Source organism: Lissotriton vulgaris, chromosome 2_1 (assembly GCF_964263255.1).
Source record: "Lissotriton vulgaris chromosome 2_1, aLisVul1.2, whole genome shotgun sequence".
Classification (NCBI taxonomy): domain Eukaryota; kingdom Metazoa; phylum Chordata; class Amphibia; order Caudata; family Salamandridae; genus Lissotriton; species Lissotriton vulgaris.
In genome coordinates this window covers 654,688,531-654,708,080 of record NC_141687.1, presented here as the reverse complement: position 1 = coordinate 654,708,080, position 19,550 = coordinate 654,688,531, and positions in this window count along the sequence as shown.

Sequence of the window (19,550 nt, the reverse complement as noted above, 5' to 3'; positions counted from 1 at the left end):
GCCATTCTGGAACTCCAGGGAGGTCCAACAGGCGGTCAGATATAGACCACCTTTCGGGGTAGTCCTGTAAATGGGTCTCAGACCTGCCACTGCAGTGTCTGCACACACAGTTTTGACTGCCATTTAACCTTGGGCAGTGAACTCTGCTCTGCTTGTGGAGTTTGTAGAGTGTTCTGCACTCTGTGTTACGTGAGTTGGCGAGCACGAGCAAGGAAAATCCACCTCCCAGTAAGGCTTTTCCTCATTTGCGCTCATCAACATCAAGTTGGCGAGTGTGAACGAGGGATGTCAACCTCCCGGTGAGATTTCTCAACACAGGTGGTCGGATTTCTCAAGCGAGTGGCTGCTCATGACCGTTAAAATTGAGAAACCGTCGATTCATGTTGAGAAAGCTGCAGCTCACGTAGAAAATCTACGCGATTGGCAGAAAGAAGCAGCACCGGCTTGCGCTGTGCATGGTGCAGTTCGTGATATTTTCACAGCGTGGAAAAACACCTGGAGCTGAAAATTACAGTGAACTGCATTTTTCAAATGCACTCCGCCGCTTGCAGAACTGCGAGTAGCACTATGGAGTTTATTTTCACTTCAAGGAGTTCCAGGCATACTGCCATGTTGAACTGGCAAGTGCACTAACTTTGCAGGCCCTACCCTCCCTTTTCTTACATGTAAGGCATCCCTCAGGTAGGTCCAAGGTTCGCCCATGGGCTGCATGCAGTGTATGTGAAAAGTAGGACATGTACTGGTGTGTGTCCTACATTTCCCTAAAGCGAAAGACTGCATTTTGTTTTTCACTGTTAAAAGGCTGGCTGGCCTATAGACTAGCACTGGAGCTGCACTGTAACATTTTGCATGTATAACTTTCAATTGGGAACAGATTTGGAGTATGAGCTCTCTGAACTTAAAATTTAATAACACATCACATGCAAAGGTTTTTTAAATTCTATTCCCTAACTATGACGTCCCTTTAACCATTGGTTTTTAAAGGGAATTTCAAAGGTTTTTTAAATTTTATTTCCTAACTATGACATCCCTCTAATCTTTGTTTTTTTAGTGATTGTCTAGGGTTTATTTAGTTCTATTTCTAAATTATATTTTTGCTGTAACCGTTGATTTGTACACGGCTTGGCACAAAATGTCAACATAAATGGAGAATTTTCTTTTGGCTAACTAGTAAGTGCTACTTCATTGGGTAAATGTGTAGTGCAGTTCAGCTGCATAATGAAGCAGGATGAAATGTCTCCTGAGACCTTGTGTGCATTTCAGCAATGTGATTATTTCACATGCATCTTTATCTAGAAGTGCGTGATAACACATATCCTCCTATAGAGAAGCTAATGAGACTACAAAAAGGTGTTTACTTACAATAATGTAAAGGGAGAACCATGTTTTCTCCACTTATCAAAAGAGGACAACAAAGAACCCACTCATCACAGTCACAACAAATTTAACTCTAACAGACCAGTAATGCATTCACATGCACCAAGCATTTCAGATCTTATTTTAATGAGGAATTGCTGACAAAACACACTTACTTTCCCTTTGCAAAGCCCAGGAATTTAGGATTATTTGAAACTAATAAAAATATTGTATCATGCAAGAAACAGATATGCACAGAAGCCTTTTTTTCCTGTTATTTAAACTGATTAAAGTGATATTTTCATAACTAATTTTATGTTCCATCACTGTTTTATTCCATTTCTAGTCATCATGAATATGTCGGCATTTCCAAATATCACATGCCTATGGATTAAAAGGATTTCATTGGACAACAGACTTTTCATTATTCTAGAAAGGAAGTACCGACCCTATTTTCTTTTCTTTAGACTTCCAGTTTTGAGATTGGAAGTTCACATTCTAGCACTTGCTATTTTACTACTGGAAAATTATTTTGAAAAATCTTTGTCTTCAATTTAAAAATAAAATGGCATCTGGTGGCAGTGGAGATCAGGAGCAACACCCTGTGTAAGATAATTAATTACAAGAGGAACCCCTGGCGAAGCACCAATCCATCATGTGGGAATTTTTCACCATCCCCTCTAGGGAATAGAAAATGGTGGCAAAGACCATGAAGTGCTCTCTGTGTGGGAAGACCATCTCCAGGGGTGTGTCAAAGGAATACTTGTGTGGTACAACGAGTAGTGGCTTTGTCAGTAACTGTATGGGTGAGGGTGCTTGTGTGTAGCTGTGTGGTTGTCTGACTGGCTATGTTAGCTGTATAGGTGAGTAATAGGCTGTATCAGTAACTATTAAGGTGAGGATGTGTGTGTGTGTGTGTGCAGCTGTTTGGGTGAGTGATTGGATGTGTGCATGGTTACACGGGAGACGGCCTGGGTGTCTTAGTGATTGTATGGGTGACATAGTGGGTGTATTAGTGGCTGTATGGATGAGTGAGTGTGTATCTGTAGCTTTATGAGCAAGTGAGTGGGTGTGTGAATATCTGTATGGGTAAGGGAGCACATGTGGTGGAACATGTGGTGGAACCTGTATTGGTAAATAAATCAGTATGTTACTGACTGTGGAAGTGAATGAGTGGGTGTGTGAATATCTGTATAGGCGAGTGAGTGACTGTATACGAGTTTGAGTATATGTGTTACTAGTTATATGGGTGACAGACTGTGTAAGTAGCTGTATAGGTGAGTGTGTGACTGTATCAGTAACTGTATGGAAGATTGAGTGGGTATGTTTGCAGCTGTATGGGTATGCTATTGGGTGTGTGATGTTACATGGGAGAGTGACTGAGAGTGTTAGTGATTGTATGGGTGAGTGAGTATGTATGTTTGTACATGTATAGGTAAGGGATTGGATATGTCAGTGGTAACATGGGAGAGTGACTGATATGTAAGTGTTGGTATGGGTGAATTAGTGGGTGTATAGACTAGCACTGGAGCTGCACTGTAACATTTTGCATGTATAACTTTCAATTGGGAACAGATTTGGAGTATGAGCTCTCTGAACTTAAAATTTAATAACACATCACACGCAAAGGTTTTTTAAATTCTATTCCCTAACTATGACGTCCCTTTAACCATTGGTTTTTAAAGGAAATTTGAAAGGTTTTTTAAATTTTATTTCCTAACTATGACATCCCTCTACTCTTTGTTTTTTTTAGTGATTTTCTAGGGTTTATTTAGTTCTATTTCTAAATTATATTATTGCTGTAACCTTTGATTTGTACACGCTTGGCACAAAATGTCAACATAAATGGCGAATTTTCTTTTGGCTAATTAGTAAGTGCTACCTCATTGGGTAAATTTGTAGTGCAGTTCAGCTGCATAATGAAGCAGGATGAAATGTCTCCTGAGACCTTGTGTGCATTTCAGCAATGTGATTTTTTCACATGCATCTTTATCTAGAAGTGCGTGATAACACAAATCCTCCTATAGAGAAGATAATGAGACTACAAAAAGGTGTTTACTTAGAATATTGTAAAGGGAGAACCATGTTTTCTCCACTTATCAAAAGAGGACAACAAAGAACCCACTCATCACAGTCACAACAAATTTAACTCTAACAGACCAGTAATGCATTCACATGCACCAAGCATTTAAGATCTTATTTTAATGAGGAATTGCTGACAAAACACACTTACTTTCCCTTTGCAAAGCCCAGGAATTTAGGATTATTTGAAACTAATAGAAATATGGTATCATGCAAGCAACAGATATGCACAGAAGCCTTTTTTTCCTGTTATTTTATATATGCGAATTGCTGCGAAACGTTGGAATATGTACATATTACTACCATGGTTATTAGCAAACTTGGTGTGATTTTTAGAAAGTCTAAAAACCATATATACACATATTGTAATCAATATTTGTGACCAGTAGCTTACTATTATAACATTTAAAGTGATATTTTCATAACTAATTTTATGTTCCAACACTGTTTTATTCCATTTCTAGTCATCATGAATATGTCGGCATTTCCAAATATCACATGACTTAAAGGGATTTCATTGGACAACAGACTTTTCATTATTCTAGAAAGGAAGTCCCGGCCCTATTTTCTTTTCTTTAGACTTCCAGTTTTGAGATTGGAAGTTCACATTCTAGCACTTGCTATTTTACTACTGGAAAATTATTTTGAAAAATCTTTGTCTTCAATTTAAAAATAAAATGGCATCTGGTGGCAGTGAGATCAGGAGCAACACCCTGTGTAAGATAATTAATTACAAGAGGAACCCCTGGCGAAGCACCAATCCATCATGTGGGAATTTTTCACCATCCCCTCTAGGGAATAGAAAATGGTGGCAAAGACCGTGAAGTGCTCTCTGTGTGGGAAGACCATCTCCAGGGGTGTGTCAAAGGAATACTTGTGTGGTACAACGAGTAGTGGCTTTGTCAGTAACTGTATGGGTGAGGGTGCTTGTGTGTAGCTGTGTGGTTGTCTGACTGGCTATGTTGGCTGTATAGGTGAGTAAGAGGCTGTATCAGTACCTATTAAGGTGAGGATGTGTGCGTGTGTGCAGCTGTTTGGGTGAGTGATTGGATGTGTGCATGGTTACACGGGAGACGGCCTGGGTGTCTTAGTGATTGTATGGGTGACATAGTGGGTGTATTAGTGGCTGTATGGATGAGTGAGTGTGTATCAGTAGCTTTATGAGCAAGTGAGTGGGTGTGTGAATATCTGTATGGGTAAGGGTGCACATGTGGTGGAACATGTGGTGGAACTTGTATTGGTAAATAAATCAGTATGTTACTGACTGTGGGGGTGAATGAGTGGGTGTGTGAGTATCCCAATAGGCGAGTGAGTGACTGTATACGAGTTTGAGTATATGTGTTACTAGTTATATGGGTGACAGACTGTGTTAGTAGCTGTATAGGTGAGTGTGTGACTGTATCAGTAACTGTATGGAAGATTGAGTGGGTATGTTTGCAGCTGTATGTGTATGCTATTGGGTGTGTGATGTTACATGGGAGAGTTACTGAGAGTGTTAGTGATTGTATGGGTGAGTGAGTATGTACGTTTGTACATGTATAGGTAAGGGATTGGATATGTCAGTGGTAACATGGGAGAGTGACTGATATGTAAGTGTTGGTATGGGTGAATTAGTGGGTGTATAGACTAGCACTGGAGCTGCACTGTAACATTTTGCATGTATAACTTTCAATTGGGAACAGATTTGGAGTATGAGCTCTCTGAACTTAAAATTTAATAACACATCACACGCAAAGGTTTTTTAAATTCTTTTCCCTAACTATGACGTCCCTTTAACCATTGGTTTTTAAAGTGAATTTCAAAGGTTTTTTACATTTTATTTCCTAACTATGACATCCCTCTAATCTTTGTTTTTTTTAGTGATTTTCTAGGGTTTATTTAATTCTATTTCTAAATTATATTATTGCTGTAACCTTTGATTTGTACACGGCTTTGCACAAAATGTCAACATAAATGGAGAATTTTCTTTTGGCTAATTAGTAAGTGCTACCTCATTGGGTAAATGTGTAGTGCAGTTCAGCTGCATAATGAAGCAGGATGAAATGTCTCCTGAGACCTTGTGTGCATTTCAGCAATGTGATTTTTTCACATGCATCTTTATCTAGAAGTGCGTGATAACACAAATCCTCCTATAGAGAAGATAATGAGACTACAAAAAGGTGTTTACTTACAATAATGTAAAGGGAGAACCATGTTTTCTCCTCTTATCAAAAGAGGACAACAAAGAACCCACTCATCACAGTCACAACAAATTTACCTCTAACAGACCAGTAATGCATTCACATGCACCAAGCATTTAAGATCTTATTTTAATGAGGAATTGCTGACAAAACACACTTACTTTCCCTTTGCAAAGCCCAGGAATTTACGATTATTTGAAACTAATAGAAATATTGTATCATGCAAGAAACAGGTATGCACAGAAGCCTTTTTTTCCTGTTATTTTATATACGCGAATTGCTGCGAAACGTTGGAATATGTACATATTACTACCATGGTTATTAGCAAACTTGGCGTGATTTTTAGAAAGTCTAAAAACCATATATACACATATTGTAATCAATGTTTGTGACCAGTAGCTTACTATTATAACATTTAAAGTGATATTCTCATAACTAATTTTATGTTCCAACACTGTTTTATTCCATTTCTAGTCATCATGAATATGTCGGCATTTCCAAATATCACATGCCTATGGATTAAAGGGATTTCATTGGACAACAGACTTTTCATTATTCTAGAAAGGAAGTCCCGACCCTATTTTCTTTTCTTTAGACTTCCAGTTTTGAGATTGGAAGTTCACATTCTAGCACTTGCTATTTTACTACTGGAAAATTATTTTGAAAAATCTTTGTCTTCAATTTAAAAATAAAATGGCATGTGGTGGCAGTGGAGATCAGGAGCAACGCCCTGTGTAAGATAATTAATTACAAGAGGAACCCCTGGCGAAGCACCAATCCATCATGTGGGAATTTTTCACCATCCCCTCTAGGGAATAGAAAATGGTGGCAAAGACCGTGAAGTTACTTGTGTGGTACAACGAGTAGTGGCTTTGTCAGTAACTGTATGGGTGAGGGTGCTTGTGTGTAGCTGTGTGGTTGTCTGACTGGCTATGTTAGCTGTATAGGTGAGTAAGAGGCTGTATCAGTAACTATTAAGGTGAGGATGTGTGTGTGTGTGTGCAGCTGTTTGGGTGAGTGATTGGATGTGTGCATGGTTACACAGGAGACGGCCTGGGTGTCTTAGTGATTGTATGGGTGACATAGTGGGTGTATTAGTGGCTGTATGGATGAGTGAGTGTGTATCAGTAGCTTTATGAGCAAGTGAGTGGGTGTGTGAATATCTGTATGGGTAAGGGAGCACATGTGGTGGAACATGTGGTGGAACCTGTATTGGTAAATAAATCAGTATGTTACTGACTGTGGGGGTGCATGAGTGGGTGTGTGAGTATCTGTATAGGTGAGTGAGTGACTGTATACGAGTTTGAGTATATGTGTTACTAGTTATATGGGTGACAGACTATGTTAGTAGCTGTATAGGTGAGTGTGTGACTGTATCAGTAACTGTATGGAAGATTGAGTGGGTATGTTTGCAACTGTATGGGTATGCTATTGGGTGTGTGATGTTACATGGGAGAGTGACTGAGAGTGTTAGTGATTGTATGGGTGAGTGAGTATGTATGTTTGCACATGTATAGGTAAGGGATTGGATATGTCAGTGGTAACATGGGAGAGTGACTGATATGTAAGTGTTGGTATGGGTGAATTAGTGGGTGTATCAGTGGCTGTATGGGTCACTGAATGTGTGAGTTAGTAGCTATATGAGCGAGTGCATGGTTGTGTGAGTATCTATATGGAAAAGCGAGTGCATGTGGTAAAACTTGTATTAGTAAGAGAGACTTACTTACTTAGTTTTACTGATTGTGGGTGAGGGAGTGGGTATGTGAGTGACTGGGTATATGAGTGGCTGCATCAGAGTGTCTGGAAGTCTCACTGGCTGTACGTGAGTCTCCCTTGGTATACCGTTTCGCAATGCAAGTTTCTTGAACTACACAGAAAGAAGTATTTAGGAAATTGCGTTACTTCAATAGATGGAGTTATTCATCTGCTTTCAAAGAAAAAGAACATAAATACAAGTATTACTTTTTACAAAATTCCACAAAAAACCTTTAGTTCCTGCAATACATATGTTCATGGTATAAATAAAACATTAGACTGTTTTATGCTGTAAAAGTATTTCACATTATAGTAATGTAATTGTACACCATAAACAATGTACTGTATAAAGATTCATTCTTGAACAGTGGGGGAAAAAATTCACACATACTGTAGAAAACTGCCTCAATTCACAATTCAGCACTTGCTCTTTTCTTCTTCTAAATTCATTTTGGTGATCATTTCCAAATAAAATGCCATCTAGTGACAGTGAGGATCAGCAGCCACACCCTGTTGAACACAATTCTTTGGAGGACAAATTCCTGGCAAAGCAGCAAACCATTGCATGGGAGTTTTTTATCATCCCCTCTGCGGAAAAGAAAGTGATTGCAAAGCATGCCAAGTGCTCTTTATGCGACAAGACCCTCTCCAGGGATACGTCAAAGAAATACTTTTGGGGAAAAACGAGCATGCTGGAACATCTGAAGATCTACCACTTCAAGTGCTGTTGAGAAAGAAAAAAAAAGAACATAAATATAAGTTAGTATTACATTTACAAATTTCCAGAAACAAAACAGTACGCTTATTCTGTAATAGTATATCACATTATAGTAAAACAAGTATTTTTCCCTTTTTTCTGTTTTAAGATTTTTACTTGTACACCAAAAACATTATCTTACATTTTAACACCTTGACTGCTGCAGCAATTTTCCCTCTGTGCTGCAGATCCATGATCCCCATTGTTCATGACGAGCTCAGCTCGTCATCAGCACAGGAGCAGTGTACTGCATGACGAGCTGAGCTCGTCATGAGCATGGAAGGGGTTAAGCACATAGCATCCTGCCCTATGGCCTACGTACACCCTTCCCCATGCGCATGGACATTCCTTACAAGAAATGCGCATGCGTGGCATGCGCGCATTCGCAGATCACCCTGAGACGGTGATGAAGAGGAGAATGGCAGCCCGGGGACGCCACAGTCAAGGTAAGTCTTTATTCTTTTACTTTTAATGTAGTTTTAAATAATTCTTGAGAGGAGGGTGGAGGCGGGGGCTGGTCAACTTCGGAGTGTGTGGAGATTTGCCTACTCCGTGTTCTTCGCAGAACGTGGAGTAGACAAATCTCTGCACACTCTGTGGGTGGAGCGGAGCTCTTGGCCTGCAGTTAGTTTTGGGGCATATTCACGAATTTGTGGCAGCTCTCAGTGGGGACCCCCTTGTAACTTTGGGACTAATTTGCAAATATGTATGGGAGTTCAAAAACATATTTAGCTTTGTACTCTTAATACTTTACAACTAAACTACACTTCATAAAAAAACTCCTGACTAGGAAAATAAATAAATATTGAGTCTAAGCCACTCTAACTTTAACTAATATTCTATAGTCTGTTCAATATCCTTCTACCTACAGTCTCATAGCTGAGTATCCATAGCAACTCCCTTTGGAACACTCCCTTGAACCAGTAGGTCACACTTTCCCAAAACATTTTAGAAGCAACATATTAGTTTCAAAATGAGCAACAGCAGGTGTGGCTGACTGTCCGGAATAAAAAGCATATCCAAGCTTGCATTACAATTTTTTATTTTTCCCAGAGCCAATCACAGATCTACTTACTCATCCTTTAAAGACACTAATTAATTTTATCAACCTGCATATTTACACCATCCAATCAAATATATTTTTTTTAACCAGGTCCTGTCCTCTATTTTAACTGCCTTTCATTTTGAAAACTGTCTTATTTAGCTCCAACCTTCTTCTGTGTGATACTTTTCCTTGCCTTCAAAATTGTTAGTTTGTGGATAATGGGTCACAGCTTTGTGTTTTGGTCTAAAGAGTGTGCTAGGAAGAGTGACATTGTCAGGGACTTAAGTTTAGCTAATGTGAAAATGTCTTGGATTGGCCAGAGAGGGTTTATACAGCATCAATTGCTGCCTCTGGCTAAGGCATTGCAGATTGCCAACACACTGACCACATGATTGTGCTCTGCGGTGGCAATGACTTCGGCACACTTACTAGGGTAGGACTGAAAATCCTAATGAAGGGTTCCCTAACTCAATTAATTTTGATTTTCCCTCAGACTGCCTTGGTATTCTCCAACATATGCCAAAGGCAGAAATGGAAGTGGTTAAATTAACTCTCCCCACAGATAGGCAAAGTCAGGAAACATGTCAATAAAATGGTTTCTGCATTCCTCAGAGACCATAACATGGACTCTATCTACAACATCTTGCGCTTTGACATGGAAGGAATTTATAGAAATGATGGAGATCATTCCACAGAGAAAGGCAACAGGGTGTTCCTCAACAACTTGAAGCACTGCATCCTGTTTTTTGTGTAGTTATCATTACACAAAGGCTCTTGTCAAAGCCACCCTTTTTCCCAAACACTGGAACATTTTCTTTTTAAATCCCTTTTTTTCAAATTCACTAATACGCAAATCAAAAGCTGTCATTCAATAGGCACCAGCATATTTCAAATTCACAACTTTATAAGTCACTCCATGCATGTAATTGGGTGTGTGAGCGTCTGAGTGGGTATGTTAGTGGGTGAATGAATACGTGAATGGGTCTGTGAATGGATGTGTGAGTGTCTGAGTGGGTGTATAAGTCTCTGAGTGGGTTTGTGAATGAGTGCATGAGTCTCTGAGAAGGTTAGTGAATGGGTACACAAGTCTTTGAGTAGCTGTGTGAGTGGGTGTATTAGCCTCTAACTGGGTATATGAATAGGTGAATACATCTCTGAATGGATCTGTGAGTACGTGCATCAGTGTATGAGTTGGTCTGTAACTGGGTGCATGACTCTCTGAGTGGGTCTATTAGTGGCTACATGAGTCTCTGAGTGAATCTGTGACTGGGTGCATGAGTCTGTAAGTGGGTCTGAGAGTGCATGCATCAGTGTCTGATTAGGTCTTTGACTGGATGCACGAGTGCCTCACTGGGTCTCAGAGTGTGGGAATGGGTCTGAGTGGGTCTATGAGTAGGTGCGTGGATCTCTGAGTGGGCCTGTGTGTAGGCACATGAGTCTTTGAGTGGGAATGTGACTGGGTGCATGAGTCACTGAGTGGGAATATAAGTGGGTGCATGAATGTCTGAGTGGGTCTGCGAGTGGAAGCATGAGTCTGTGAGTGAGTCTGTGAGTGGTTGTATGAGTCTATAAGTAGGTCTTAGAGTGCATGCATTAGTGTCTGAGTGGGTCGGTGACTGGTTGCATGAGTGCCTCACTGGGTCTCTGAGTGGGTGCATGGGTGTCTGAGTACATCTGTGACTGGGTGCATAGGTCTGTGAGTAGGTGCATGGGTCTCTGACTAAGTCTGTGTGACTGGGTGCACAAATCTCTGAGTTGGGCTTTGAGTGGCTATATGAGTCTTTGGGAGAGACTTACTAAGATCTATGAAGACATGGCACTCTCCTGGCCCCTCCCTGTCGCGCAATGCAGCGCAGCCTCATGGTGGGCTGCGCTGCGTTGCATGACTTTTTGGTAAATCTCCCCCTTCGAGTGGGTCAGTGAGTAGGTGCATGAATGTCTCGGTGGGTCTGTGAGTGGATGCATGAGTGTCTGAGTGGGTCTGTGAGTGGGTGCATGAGTCTGTGAGTGGGTCTGTGTGTAGGTGCATGAGTCTCTGAGTGGGTCAGTGAGTGGGTGTGTAAGTCTTTGAGTGAGTGTGTGAGTGGGTGCATGAGTGTCTGAGTAGGTCTGCAAGTGGGTGCATAAGTCGCTGGGTAGATGTGTGAGTGGGTGCGTAACTCACTAAATGGGTCCGTGAGTGGGTACATGAGTCTTTGAGTGGGTCTGTGAGTGGGCACAAGAGTCTCTGAGTGGGTGTGTGAGTGGGTGCATGAGTCTCTGAGTAGGTCTGTGAGTGGGTGCATGAGTGTCTGAGTGGGTTTGTGAGTGCATGCATGAACCTCTTAGTGGGTCTGTGAGTGGGTGTAAGGAGTGTGAGTGCATCTGTGAGTGAATGCATTAGTGTCTAAATGAGTCTGTGATTTTTTAAAAAAATGTTAGTGGTATTTACAAATTCTTCGCAACATTATGGGGGCCGCGCTAAGTGTCGCAATCCATTTACTAATATAACAGACGGGAAAAAAGTTTTTTGGCTTGCTTTACACATAAGGGGTTTCTCAAACACCCTATATTCCAGTCATGGGATAGGATACCTCTACCCGGACCTCTTCTATTATTTAGAACTAGCAGCCCGTCCCGACGTTGTCCGGGTATGAATTGCTGCCGGCCAGTAGTATATTGTTTTGTAGGATTTCGTTTTGATAGCATTTCTTATCTGTGACAGGCCTGTGAAACGCTCCGATTCACAGTGCACTGCTGATGCACTTAAGAGTGCGCGTTCAGTAGTGTGTGAACTCAAGTTTCCCTACTTTATTTTTCCTTGCAATATTATATAGCGCGAACTCGACAACATAGCATGAGCACAATTTACATTATAGAACAACACATTCATTTGTGGTAGGCACGGGGAGACAAAGCGATTTGCCTGGAATCACAGGATGTTGAGCTGATGCCGAGATTCGAACGTAGCTTCCCAGCTCTAAAGTTCGCAATTCTAGAACTTGTGGCGGGAGGTGTGTCTAAAAGTGTATGTCGGTGCTGGCCATCAATGAGAGAGACCTGTGCATTTTTCAAATCGGTGGTGAAAAATATGAGTATGTTGCTGGAGATGTGGGCCGGCGTGCCACCAATGTACTTACCGGGGGAGGGTAAACACCCATTATTCCGCAACTTTCTTTCCGCATACCATCACTCCTCATACTTTCATTACGAAAGTACCATGACTCCGCAATGCCATTATAAGCATTGAATACTCACTTATTATAACGCATGGCATTACATTTTATATGCTTTTACCACACATACATTTACAACGAAATTCGTTGTAAATACATGAATGGTAAAAGCATGGTTTTTTTATGTTTGGATAAGGTAAGTATGGGTATAGGGGTATATGTTTTGGGGTACTGAGGTATATGTTTTGGGTGTTTGGGTATTTTAAGGGTTCAGATATAGTTTTTGGTTATGGGGTACAGGGGTAGTTTTAGGCTTTAGGGATAGGCATGGGTTTTGGGGTACAGGGGTATTTTTAGGGTTCAGGGCTAGGTTTGGGTTTTGGGGTACAGGGGTATTTTTAGGGTTTAGGGCTAGGTTTGGGTTTGGGGGTATATGGATATTTTAGGGTTCAGGGCTAGGTTTGGGTTTGGGGGTACAGGGTTATTATTATGGTTCAGGGCTAGGTTTGGGTTTTGGGGTACAGGGGTATTTTTAGGGTTCAGGGGTATGTTTGGGTTTTGGGGTACAGGGGTATTTTAAGGGTTCAGGGATAGGTTTGGGTTTTGGGGTTCAGGGGTATTTTAGGGTTCAGGGCTAGGTTTGGGTTTTGGGGTACAGGGGTATTTTAGGGTTCAGGGCTAGTTTTGAGTTTTGGGGTACAGGGTTATTTTTATGGTTCAGGGCTAGGTTTGGGTTTTGGGGTTCAGGGGTATTTTTAGGGTTCAGGGGTACGTTTGGGTTTTGGGGTACAGGGGTATTTTAAGGGTTCAGGGCTAGATTTGGGTTTTGGGGTTCAGGGGTATTTTAGGGTTCAGAGGTATGTTTGGGTTTTGGGGTACAGGGGTATTTTTAGGGTTATGGGGTAGGTTTGGGTTTTGAGATACATGGGTATTTATAGGGTTCAGGGCTAGGTTTGGGTTTTGGGGTACAGGGGTATTTTTAGGGTTTAGGGATAGGTTTGGGTTTTGGGGTACAGGGTATATTTATAGGGTTAACATGGGTTAGTGTTTAAGGGTGTTGGGGTTTTTTAAGGAGTAAGGGTGGGTTATGATTATGGGGTGCAGGGGTATTTAAAGGGAGCAGGGTGGACACCCGGAGCTGGAAGGTACAGAACATGGGAAGAAAAAACAATGAAATATTGGGCACAACGCTCGCATTTTTTTCCGTAATCCAGCGCCCGCTCAAGCCCACGCTCCCAGCAGACACCCACAGCACACGATATGAGACATGGCATGAAGGGCAGAACGTACCACACGCCCCCAGCGTTTGTCACACCCCCAGCACACACCCACAGCACAGCGCAGACACGACCACAAGGGACTACTTTGCTGGCACGGTTCTTTTACCTTTTAAATGTATATGGTGGGTGTCAGCATAGCCTATGTCCTTCTGCTGCAACTGCCCTTTCCAGCGCTGTATTGGGTGTTGTGATTGGTGCTTTGGTTCCTGAGATTACCCGCCTCAAAGGTTTGGGCTCTCTCTTTATTATATTAGTATAGATAAATATTTAGAGCCCTCAGGACCATGTCTCATTACATAAAATAGCCACCACAACAATTTGCTCAGGTTGTGGCCAGCCAATCAAAGCTTTCATGTTTATGCATCCATTCTGAACTCGTCGTGAAGTAATCTCGCATCTAGATATAGAAATTAGTTTTTGTTTCAATATCTCAAAAACTACTGAACAGATTTGCGAAAAAAAGGGCTTTTTCTGGACAAAGAGCTATCTTTTTGCCAAATTTCAAGTATTTTTACGGAGACGCTGGAGATCACGATGACGTCGGTAATCGCGATTCCCCCAGACATGTTGTGAAAGAGGAAAACAAAAGCAGACATTCAATGACCACCAACACATCTAAAAAAATATGTAAATAATCCATTCTGAACATTGCTCTACACACATTACTATATACGTACTGCTTTTAAAGCATGTTTAAACTCATATTTTTCTACTAACTTTCTTTAAAAACCATCTTGCAGACCTATTTTCTGTTTTCACAGTTATTTGGGACATCACGACGACGTCGTTAACCGCAACAATAGGAACGTTACAGTTAGGCTCAAGTTTCACTCATACAAAACCAGAGAAATTCTGCAGTTATAATTAGCTGAACTAACTATAACTCACCCCCCCTGCAATATGGGCCAGGATGCCCGCCACCCCCTCCCAACACCAATTCCCCATGGGAGGAGACAGACACAAGTTCTAACTTTTGGAAGGCGGGGGGGAGTTACCCCCCCCCGGCCGTATTTATTAAAATATGAAACAAAATTTAAAACTTTAAATTAAAACGTTTCATGAATTATGTACAATTTTACTTCCATTACATTTTGATGAAGACAAGTTCTTTGGCTAACCTTAACAGATCTCTAATACAAAGGTTTCCTAGCCGAGTCTAGCATCCTGAAAATGCATAACATTCTAAAATAAAATTGTACATCCTAGCATTAAGGGCCAACGGCAAGGTCTTAACCGGTGTCAGATCCCTACTACCAAATTCCCGCCCTCACGGTGTGAGTGGCGCATGCGCAGAGGACTTTACCCTCGTTGCCAACTGTAACTTCCCTTGTTGTGGGGGCCCTCTTTCACTCGACGCCTTCTTAAAGGTCGTCCGAGTTCCCGTGTGAGGTATCCGTAAGAAGGACAGCGTGGCCTCCCCCCCTTCCCCACACTCTCTTCCGCCGGAGCGGATATTCGTGCCATGAATACGTCCCCGGTGCGCCTCACGTATGAGTGGCCCACAACCCATACCACTTGCTCTCCAGTCGGTGATCCTTGACCGCTGGTCCTCTGGTGTTGGGTCGATCCCAAATTCCGCCCCGCGTCACAGTCTTGCGAAACTGTAATTCAAACAAAAGACAACAAGCGTGAGTGCATTTCATCAGTCTTTTACAACATGTGCAGACGCACATACCTCTTGAAACAGTTCGAGGACCAACGGCCTAACTGTTTCACTTCTTCCGCACCCAGACCCCGAGCCGTAGCCTCAGTAGCGGCCCCTATTCTGAATGAGTGGGTCCCAAAATCGAACGGGTTCAAGCCCGCCGCAGCAATCGTAATTGCCAGCACCCTCCTAAACTGGAATTTCGTCAACGGGGTGCCCTCCCTGTGTCTAAGCAGGCTCCCCCCCCCCATGTCGCCGACCTCTGTGCCAGGTAGTCCTCCAAATACCTTATGGGACAACTGGGGCTCCCTCGGGCGCGCTGCAAAACAACACTACTCCCCAAAATTTCCTGGTCTGTCTTGGACCTGGCTATCGAGATCAACACGGAATCACCCCGTATTTGGACATGATCCCTGCATAAACCTCCCTCCACATCCTTCTTGTTTCTTGCTACGAGTTCACTTACCCGCATGGCCCCATGGAATGCCAATGCGAAAGCCGCTCGAAACAGAATTACCTCGGAAGGGGAGGAGCATGTCTCATCAAGTTTTGCTAGTAGCAAAGACAATCTTTCTAAACCAATCGGGTGCCTTGTATCTTGTCTGCGACCCTCCAGGCGCTGCCAACCGCGGAGCGCCTTCCTGACTAAGAAGGAACCCGTCGGGTCCCGTATCCCGTGGAGCTGTGCCATGAATGATATGGCCGCCCTATGTCTGTTGGCAGTTGCGGCTGATCGGCCTTCCTTATGAAGCGCCACCAAGAACCCTAGGAAGGATTCCTCCTGCCCCCAGCTATGTCTCCCTACCGGCCCTAAAAAGGCGCAGTATGAACGAAACGCTCCCTCATAAGCTTTCCTCATCCTGGGCGCTAAGCTGGCTGCCACGAGGTCTTGTAATCCGGGGCACCTATCTGCCATAGTGCTTCGGGGAACGGTGCCGCCACTAGTTCTGCTGTGGGTAGATAACCCCTGAAAGCCTGCATGTGTGAACGAGAGAGTGCATCAGCTGCATTATTCAGTACACCCGGCACATGTTTTGCCCTGAATTGTACATTCAATCTCATGCATCGCAATACAATTTCTTTCAACAGTCTCAAGATCCACTTGCAGCGTGCTGCCTGGTGATTAATGCACTCGACCACCGTCATTTTGTCTGACCAAAACACCACGGAGCGGGCCCTAAAGTCTTCCGGCCATGCCAACAGAGCCACCCAAATGGGAAACAGCTCCAAGAAACCAATGTTACCTGTTAAGCCACTGGAGTGCCACCACGTCGGCCATACTTGCGCTGACCCTCGGTTCCCAAAGATTGCGCCGAATCCCACACCCCCAGCTGAGTCGGTCCACAAACCCAGTTCGCCAGACGATGCCGGAGGTTTGTTCCACGCCACTCGACCATTGAAGTCCGCCAGGAATGCCAACCAAATGCGCATGTCCTGGCGAACCTCTGCCGACAGTCTCGTGCGGTGGTGTCCCTCCTTGAGGCCTACCATCGCTTGTGCAATGGAACGTGAGAAGGGGCGAGCCATCAGTATCACTTTTAGGGCAAAATTAAGCTGGCCCACTGTTTGTTGTAACTGGTGTAGGGTCACCTTGTCCCTACCGAGACATTGTATTAAGGAAGCCCTGAACTTGGCCACCTTCTCCATTGGCAGGCGGAAGCACCCCTCCACTGAGTCGAGCTCAATACCCAGAAATTCCAGTGAGGTAGATGGCCCCACTGTCTTACCTGGTGCCAATGGGACCCCAAACTCCCGCATGAGTGTGCAGAAGTCCTGCAGTGTTTGTGCACATTCCGTAGTGTCTGCTGGTCCCAAGAAAAGGAAGTCATCTAAGTAGTGCATCACCTGTCTATGCCCAGTGGCCTTGGTGAACGCCCATTCCAAAAAGGAGCTGAACATTTCAAAATAGGCACATGAAATTGAACAACCCATGGGCATGCATTTATCCATGTAATACCTCCCTTGGAACGTGAATCCCAGCAAGCGCTAGTCCCGGGGGTGTACCGGGAGCAACCTGAATGCCGACTCAATGTCTGATTTCGCCATCAAGGCACCGGGGCCCAGGTGATTCAGTAGATCGACGGCATCGTCGAACGATGCGTATCGAACTGAACATACCTCAGGGTCAATAGCTTCATTCACCGAGGCCCCCTTCGGGGCCGACAGATTGTGAATGAGTCTATACTCCCCCGGGTCCTTCTTCGGAACCACTCCTAGAGGTGAACACACAAATTCCGCCACTGGCGGGCAGGCAAACGGCCCCGCTACCCGTCCCAAGCTGACCTCTTTGGCAATTTTCTTGGCGGCCACCGCCAGGTTATGCTGAACAGATAGTTGGTTCTTACAGAAGGGGATTCCCCCGAAAACTCCCCGCCGGGATGTTGAAGCCATACAGAAAGCGATTCCTCAAAATCCCGGCGGATACATGATCTGGGTATTCGTTCAGCCAGGGGGTCAAAGCCAAGGTATCGATGGGTGAAGATGTTTGCTTCCCAGGCACCACTTCAATCCTGCTTGGATCCCCCCTTTCCTCCCACACTACTGGACTTGGATCTACAGCTAAGTTCTGGGTGTGAGGAGTTCCCACAGCCCGAACAAGCATGCCGGAACCTACATGTTCCATGAGGCCTGTTACAGTTTCCTTTGTAGAAACCCCAACAAACCCCACGCTTGCCTCCATTCCCGCCGGTCTTGGTGGGTTGTGGCTCGCCCCCGGTGCTCGCCCGAAAGGGCTGTGCCGGTCTCTGCTGGAATGTCCCAGACCCGCTCATGCTTGGCGCCGACGTACCCGCCGGTCCCGGCAAAAGCTGATTATGCCACGACACCGTGTCCAGACAATCCAGGTTTACGCTTCCCCATTACTGCCGTAAAAATAGAAAAGGCCTTGACCGAGTTCACCATGGTCTCATCGACCCTAAATTCCGCCATCTTGGCCCGCCATACGCTGGGGTGCCACAAATCTTTCTGGGTCTTTGCATATTCTATCTCACGATGGTCGGTCAACAGTGAAAACATCTTAATATATTTGTCCCCCCATATCATTTCCTTCGTGGCCGCCGGAATGTGCTGAGACAACCTTTCCCGCCTTGAAGGTACTGAACTCTCCCCCACCAATGGCAATGGGCTCTTACTGGGTTCAATCGCCGTGTCCACTGTCTTCGCTCGACCATCCGTTGTGACCCCCGTTGCTACCTGTGGGGGAATATAAGGAACATTCGCCATCCCGGACTCCCTTGATTGCCGTAACTGCTCGATTATTAGTCTGGCTTCCTCGGCCGGATCCCCGGCAGCCACTGTTCCCCCTGCTTTCTTCTTTAACCAGGGTAACACTGCCGCTAACTGGAGGGCCAGTTCTGGGGGCATCTGGTCATCCTCAACTGGCGTTATTACTACGGAGATTGGTAAACCCACGTCCGGACCTGGTACCGGGCTATCTACCGGTGCGACTGGGTTGACTGCGCCCGGGCTCACTGGGGGCAACTCTGGGGCTGGGCCCTCCCTGGAACCCGCCCTCCTCTTAATCCTCTTCCCCCTACCCTCTGGGGCGACATCCGGCAAGGCCGGCCCTATAACTTTTTTAGGCCACCCCAAGAGGTTGTTCTGCGCTGCTATCTGCTTCTTGACATCCGCTAAGCCCCGAATGATCGCATCCACTTTACCCATTTTTCGGTCCATCACCGCTACTCGGTTCACAAGGGTGCGTAGCATCTTCTCCATCTCGGAGCTCTTTCCCGCTTTCTTGCCAGACATATCTTGGTTTCTCCGTCCAACTCGATCCACAAGGTAGTAGAGCTTCTACACGCCTGACACTGAAAGAGAAACAACAAAGATTACAAGTTCTCAAAATTGCCGCTTGTTCCTTCGAGGGCTCACGAGCGACGAGTGGTGCAGCCTTCAGAGCACTGGAACAAGAGGAAGCTTCATTGGATTCCCGCTCTATTTATCCATCTGCGGGAGGGCGGGGGCCTGCCTCAGGTACGCCCATCCGTGCGCGGACTTCCGGGCGGGTGTCTAGGACAACCCCTTCTGGGCGGGAAGGGCGTGCCCCGGCTACGCCGCTTTGGGCATACCAGCCGAAACACGCCCCCCGCCCACAACGGTTTCCCGGGGGGATCGGGGCACCCATCCATACGTTCGGGGGGACCGAGTGGTCTTCCCTTTCCATGCACTGCTTATGACCTCACATGTTTCATCAATCATGACATGGTCAGTGACATCACTGATGACATCTCAAGTGACATTGCTAACTATAACTTATCTATAACCTTTGGTTTTTCCACTGAATTTCCATTGTT